We start from the raw sequence: 7,661 nt of genomic DNA on the forward strand, positions 1-7,661 counted from the left end.
TTGGATATGGTAGATCATGTTGTAACAATATATAGTATGTTTACAACTGAAGCAGCTAAACAGAGAGTGAAGGATGCTAAGAGATTGGTATGTATGTATGTATGTATGTATGTATGAAAGGACATTATGTAAATTATAATGCATAATTTTTTTGGTGCATAACTTCTTCTATTTAATGCAGATTAAAATATTAGATTCTTATAATAAGAAACGCATTTGGGTTGAGTCATGTGGATCCTAGGAAGTATCCCTTGAAAATTTCAAATTTGTGGAGCATAAGAAGAATAAGCAATTGAATGGGTATGAGATGTTATCACAAATAGAAAGCTTAATTTATGCAGTATTCATCATAATTGACATGTGTGGTTTTCAAATTTTGTAACAGATATGATTGCGGCATGTATGTGATGATGTGGATGGAATCGATCGGTTCTACAGGGGCAACTGGTGATTTTGTAAGATAGAAAAAATCGTTTGTGGTAAAATTGTTAAAAGTCGTAGATGAATGCTGTAGTTGACAATACTTAACGTTCTGACAATTTGAATATAGGTTGTTGGAGACTGGGATCGATCGCGAGTATTAAACGATCTCGTAAGACACAATCAAAATGAACGAAGACAGGAGATAACAAAAGCTGCAATATTACATAAGAATAACAAAAGGATGCAATGATGTAAATGTAGGGTTAATTTTGTATAAGATTTATAATTTTGTATACGATTTATATTTTTGTATGTGAATATAATTATGAATGAGATGAGAAAAGTTAGCAGTATGTTGTTGTACATGTTTCTTATACACATTAAGGGTCATGTTGATACTTGGAAGTAAAAGGCAAATTTACAATATGGCCAACAGGGTGCACCCATAAAGTGTCGATCCATATATAAAAAAGTGTCAATCCCAAAAACATCGAAAACCAAAAGTATAATGTAATATGTAATTTTTCAATCTAACCGGTACAATTATACGGTTTTATGAGAGAATATGTCTAATAATGTCGACACTAATATAGTTTGTGTCGATATTTTTTTTCCAGAATGAATGGAAAACAGGGTGCACCCATAAAGTGTCGATCCATATATAAAAAGTGTCGATCCCAAAATCATCGAACCCAAAAGTATAATGTAATAGGTAATTTTTAAATCTAACCGGTACAATTATACCGGTTTTATGAGAGAATATGTATAAATAATGTGTCGACACTAATATAGTTTGTGTCGATATTTTTTTCCAGAATGAATGGAAAACAGGGTGCACCCACAAAGTGTCGATCCATATATAAAAAGTGTCGATCCCAAAATCATCGAACCCAAAAGTATAATGTAATAGGTAATTTTTCAATCTAACCGGTACAATTATACCGGTTTATGAGAGAATATGTCTAAATAATGTGTCGACACTAATATAGTTTGTGTCGATATTTTTTTCCAGAATGAATGGAAAACAGGGTGCACCCATAAAGTGTCGATCCATATATAAAAAGTGTCGATCCCAAAATCATCGAACCCAAAAGTATAATGTATATGTAATTTTTCAATCTAACCGGTACAATTATACCGGTTTTATGAGAGAATATGTCTAAATAATGTGTCGACACTAATATAGTTTGTGTCGATATTTTTTTTCCAGACTGAATGGAAAACAGGGTGCACCCATAAAGTGTCGATCCATATATAAAAAAGTGTCGATCCCAAAAACATCGAACCCAAAAGTATAATGTAATATGTAATTTTTCAATCTAACCGGTACAATTATACCGGTTTTATGAGAGAATATGTCTAAATAATGTGTCGACACTAATATAGTTTGTGTCGATATTTTTTTTCCAGAATGAATGGAAAACAGGGTGCACCCATAAAGTGTCGATCCATATATAAAAAGTGTCGATCCCAAAATCATCGAACCCAAAAGTATAATGTAATATGTAATTTTTCAATCTAACCGGTACAATTATACCGGTTTTATGAGAGAATGTGTCTAAATAATGTGTCGACACTAATATAGTTTGTGTCGATACTAATTTAAATATCAAGTGTTTTCCACCGTTTACGATATATAGTACTCTTAATCGAGAAACCCTAAACATAAATGCAAGCAGGCAGATCTTCCTCTTTCTTCTACCGTTATCATAAGTGACGATCAGATATTCAGGTAAATTTATCGATATTTTATGGGTTTGATTGATTTCTATATTGGAGTTTTTATCCTGAATGTGTTTGTGTTCCATTGTAATAGGGGTAGCATCCAACCAAAATGGCTCCAAAACGTCAGCGTCAGAAGCGAGGTATTTCTCAAAGCTCTTCTCAACCCAGTTCTTCTCAACCACCTCCTTCTGTAACAAACGATTCTTTTGAGGAAATCATGTCCTTCGAAACTCTGAACTTTAGATCCGACATGGAGAAACAAAGATGGCAGACGAGTTTTAAAGTAAGGAAGATTCGTCCCGAACGTGTCATTGACCTGGGTTTCTTGTTTGATGATAAATATGCATTTAGTTTAAAATCCACATTTACATCTTGGGGTTGGCTTGAATTCCTTGGTGTAGAACCAAGATATTATCCCAACCTAGTTAGAGTCTTCTACAACAATGCTTCCTTACAGCACGAGCCTAATAAGACTAATATAATAGGAATTAATACACATGTCATGGGGAATGATATATATATATCTCCAGAAACTATTGCGGAGGGTTTAGGTGTAGCGAATACAGGGGATTCAGATGAAAATGGTGTAGATTGGTCTACAATTAAACGGGTTACTAGAAATAGCCCAATTCACCTCGATGTAGAGTCGAGAGTGTTTCACAAAATGCTCACATGGTATATCCGGCCTAGTGGGGGAAAACATTCAACGCTTCGAGACAGCGATTATTGGTGGATAGCAAAGTATAAATCCAAAACGGCTCCAAACATTGCAAAACTCATATTTAATACAATTGTATATATGGTCACAAAGGGAGCAACAATTTCAACTACACTACCATATGGATGTGTCATCACCCATCTGTTGAAGAAGAAGGAAGTTGATTTTTCGCATGACGCCCCTGTTCGATTAACCCGCAAGATTGACATGGTATTTATTAAAAAGCGGGATATGATTTTGTTGAAAAACTCGGTTGGAAGCGTGTCAAGGAGGACGGATTAGATCAAGAGAGGGAGGAAATGGACCCCGTTGGCCATGAAGAAGAGCAACCAAGTGGAGACGCAATGATGGAAGAAGCTCCAGTTGCAGAGGATGTCACAATTAAGACCGTGATGGAATACATGGTCAATTTTCGGGAGCATATTGATTCCCTTGTGAGTGGAATGTGATCCGATATTTCATCATTGCAACGTGAAGTCTCCATGTTGCGTAACGAATTACGTCAACGACATCAAACGAGTTAGGTAATTCATTATCTATGTTTCTTAACATTTACACGTTCTGAACTTTATTTTATTTTCTTTTAACAGATGTGGACAACCAAGCGGTCGCAGAAGATGAAGCTGACGATGAAGATGACGATGATGATGACGATGAAGCTGGCGATGAAGATGATGACGATGATGATGATGATGATGAAGATGATGATCCAAACAAGTATATCGTGTCTGCAACGCCGCCTTCAAGAAAACTTTTAATTTTTGATCTCAATGGTCTCCTTGCCTACATCCCAAGACTGCCGGCAGGTTTTAATTATATTCTTTTGTATCCATTATTTTAACATATAAGCGTAGAACTTTAATCTCATTTTCTTCATGTTGTAGATGTTGTCCTCAGAAGAGGATTATTTGAATTTATGCAATTTTGTGTCGACAATTTTGTTGTTGCCCTTTGGTCTTCAAAGATGAGGTTAGAACATGTTTGAGGCAATTGAATTACTGTAGTCAAAATCGTTATATACATTTGAATGTTAACATTCAAACTTGATTACAATCTCAGGCATAACGTCGACCGTGTACTTGAGAAACTACATGTATTTTCCGAGCATTTTCTATTCGTGTGGGTAAGATGAATGTCATTACAGTTTGCTGACTTTTCGTTGTCTATGATTCCTACATATTTATGTTCGACTGTTTGTGAACAGGATCAAAAAAATGCAAAACATACGATTCTGTTACCTACTGTAAAGATCTCAATGATGTTTGGAACGCGTGTCCAGATTTTAACGAGCTAAATACACTTTTGGTCGATGATTCAGCGGAAAAAATGATTTATAATCCGTAAGTTGCATTTATGCAATATGTTTTTCCAGTTGAACAGGTGTTCAGACATTGATTATTTTAACAACTTATGTGTTTATATAGAAATACAATTACATATGTCCACATACCTTTGACGCTGCTTCCCATTCGAACGACAAAGCTCTAGGTATGACACAAATTTATTCATGCTTATGCGAATTTAATTTATTGTTAGTAAAATTGCACCTCATTAGTTTGATAATTGAAATTATTTATGTATGTCCTCAGAAAAAGGCGGAAACATACGAGAGTATTTGGAAAATTTGTTGAAGGCCTCTAATGTTCCGGACTTCGTTAGAAACAACCCTTTTTCATCGGATTAATTTTGTTTGTCGGTACATTATTTGAACATTCTTGTGTATTTATATTTTGGTGTGATTATATTGTGTATATTTTCATTAATTATTCCATATTTGCTTCTATGTGTACATATACATTTGAGTGTCTATACTTTTTTAATATATTGTAAAGTATCTATCCTTTTTATAAAAGTGTCTATACTTTTTCACTGTGGAAAACATTAATTTAAGGTTATCTTTTGAGTGAGTTTTAAGATATTAATTTAGTAATTATATGCGTCTAATGATTTTTTTTACGTTACGGTATATATTATTAAATTAAAAATTCTTAATATTATTTTATAAAATATCAAAACAATCAACTAATTTTTTTTGCAAATGAAATTATTAAATTAATATTGTAGGTGGAAAACATGAAACATACTTAAAAAATATTGAAACATAAATTACATATCTTTAAAAAAAGTATCGATCCTTTTTATAAAAAGTATTGACACTTTCAACATATTATAATAAAATAGGTAAATTTGCAATATAACCGGTATAAATATACCGGTTTTATGCGCGAATAGGTCTACAACCTATATCGACACTTTTAATATTGTGTCGGTACTTTATGTCCATATTGGAAGAAAAATGTGTCGATACGATTTAAAAAAGTGTCGACATTTACACATCGGAACCCATAATTATATGTAATAGATAATTTTGTAATATAACCGGTATAAATATACCGGTTTTATGCGCGAATAGGTCTACAACCTATATCGACACTTTTTAATATTGTGTCGGTACTTTATGTCCATATTAGAAGAAAAATGTGTCGATACGATTTAAAAAAGTATCGACATTTACACATCGGAACCCAGATTTATAATGTAATAGATAATTTTGTAATATAACCGGTATAAATATACCGGTTTTATGAGCGAATAGGTCTACAACCTATATCGACACTTTATAATATTGTGTCGGTACTTTATGTCCAGATTGGAAGAAAAATGTGTCGATACCATTTAAAAAAGTGTCGGTAATTTGAAGTAACGCGGTTTTTCTTCCTTCATTCAAAATATTTATATGTACATACAATAGGAATGTTGATACTTACGATATATTATATGGAGATCGTTGTCATTCCATTCCGTCTTCGAAAAAATCAGTTGATGTAGGCTGTGTGCTTGTACTCAAACTAAGCTTGACTTGAGGACATGTTAGTTTGTTATGCCCCTCACCGTTGCAGTACCCACATCGCCTAATTTTCTTCTCGACCTTGTTCTTCGGCACTTCTTTTCGCTTGCGTTGTTTTCGTTGAGGGTCACGAACATTGTTTACTACAATGCTCTGGTTGACTGAATAAACCAAACGAGTTTTCTAATTCTTCTATTAGTTTTTTCATCTCATCTCTTGCGGTTTTGAAAGACTCGTCTGTCTTTGATGCAATGTAGCATAACCTACTTGACGTTGAACGTAGAGCAGCGAACCTTGCCATTTGCATCACTTCTGGAGACACATTCAAATCAACATAGCTGGGTGCAGAAGCCTTCGCATCATTAGTCCACCTACTTTGAATCAAAGTCCCGGGCAAATATGTGTAGTCCAATTGCTTCAAAATGTGAAGTTGATGGCGACACGGAAGTCCAACGGTCTCGAATTTTTTGCAGGAGCAAATTAGAGTTTTCGTACGAGAATCAAAACTAATTTCAAATTTCCTATTTTTTTCTGCGTACTTTGACAAAATATAATGTTGACATTCATCTGATAAGGACTTAATCTCTGCCTCAATCCGGTACAATGTCTCCCGTATAAGTTCATCTTGGAACACACGAAAAGATTCGCGGTAAAAATCGCAGCGGCATGGCTTTCAAGGTCGACCAGTTTTGTGATCTGGAAGGGCTTCGTATGGGAACTTAAGTAATCCGCTTTCAACTCGTTCATACGCATTCTACTAATTCCATCTTCAATTGCACGAACAACATCTAAATATGTCTTCTTGTGTTTCAGTGCAATAGCTAGTGAAGCATTCATAGACTCGCACCTTTGTGTTGAGCGAATATTGGCAAAGAAATGACCGGTTAGATATGCTTGTGCCCATAAGTGTCGTGTATTTCCCTTCTCAATCACCCATGGATGCTTTTGGACGTTGAATTCTGAAACAATCGAACGCCATTGAATATCAAATTCCTTGGTTGTCCACCAGGAAGCCATGCATTTTGAGAATGCTGCTGTAAACTTTGGGTCACCAATGTTAGCTTGTGCATTGCGAGAAAGATGCCAAGAACATAATCTGTGCTTAGCATAAGGGATAACAGATTTGATAGCCCTCTGCATTGCCCTATCCCCATCGGTTACAACAGAAATAGGTGATTTATTCATCATGGCTTCTAAAAATTCTGTAGCACCCACTCGAAAGATTGAGACGTTTCGTCAGCGATTATGGCAGTGGCAAACACAATTGTGTTATGGTGATGATTGACACCAATAATAGGCATAATTGGTCGACCATACAAATTATCTTTGTACGTTGTGTCGAACGCAATTACATCACCGAAGCATGTGTAATCCGATCTCGATGTAGAATCCGACCAAATAAGATTATACAATGCCCCCGATTCGTCTGCCGAGTATGTCATAAAAAACCCGGGATCATCATGTTTCTTATAATCAAAGTAGGCAATAAGCGCATTCACATCCACATCGACGATTTCCTTTGCTTTACCTCTTTGAAGTGCATTGTAGAGGTCTTTATGTGTAAATCCAACATTATGATAGCCCCCTGCCTGCTGCGTTAAATAGTTCATTACTTGTGACGTGCCAACACCGACCTCTTTCAATGTTGTTGCCTCATCGATATCAGCCTTACTTACAGCTCTATTAGAACGCATAAATGGTGTCATAGCAGATGTGCACAATGCATGATTATGTTTCTGATCAGACTTACTTATAACCCACTGATCGTTTGTATTTATTGCTGTAACTACGACTCTAGCCTTACATCCTGTTCTTGTGACTGGCGTATGAGCACGTTGACGATCAACAGTATTGACTTTTGATACTCGAAACCCTTCTTTGGAACAACAAAATTCTTGTGTCTTCACATTCCCTTCCACGTCAAGCCGTGTTGTTCCCTTACGTTCA

This window comes from Hibiscus syriacus, unplaced genomic scaffold (genome assembly GCF_006381635.1).
Source record: "Hibiscus syriacus cultivar Baekdansim isolate YM2019G1 unplaced genomic scaffold, ASM638163v2 tig00111769_pilon, whole genome shotgun sequence".
Taxonomy (NCBI): domain Eukaryota; kingdom Viridiplantae; phylum Streptophyta; class Magnoliopsida; order Malvales; family Malvaceae; genus Hibiscus; species Hibiscus syriacus.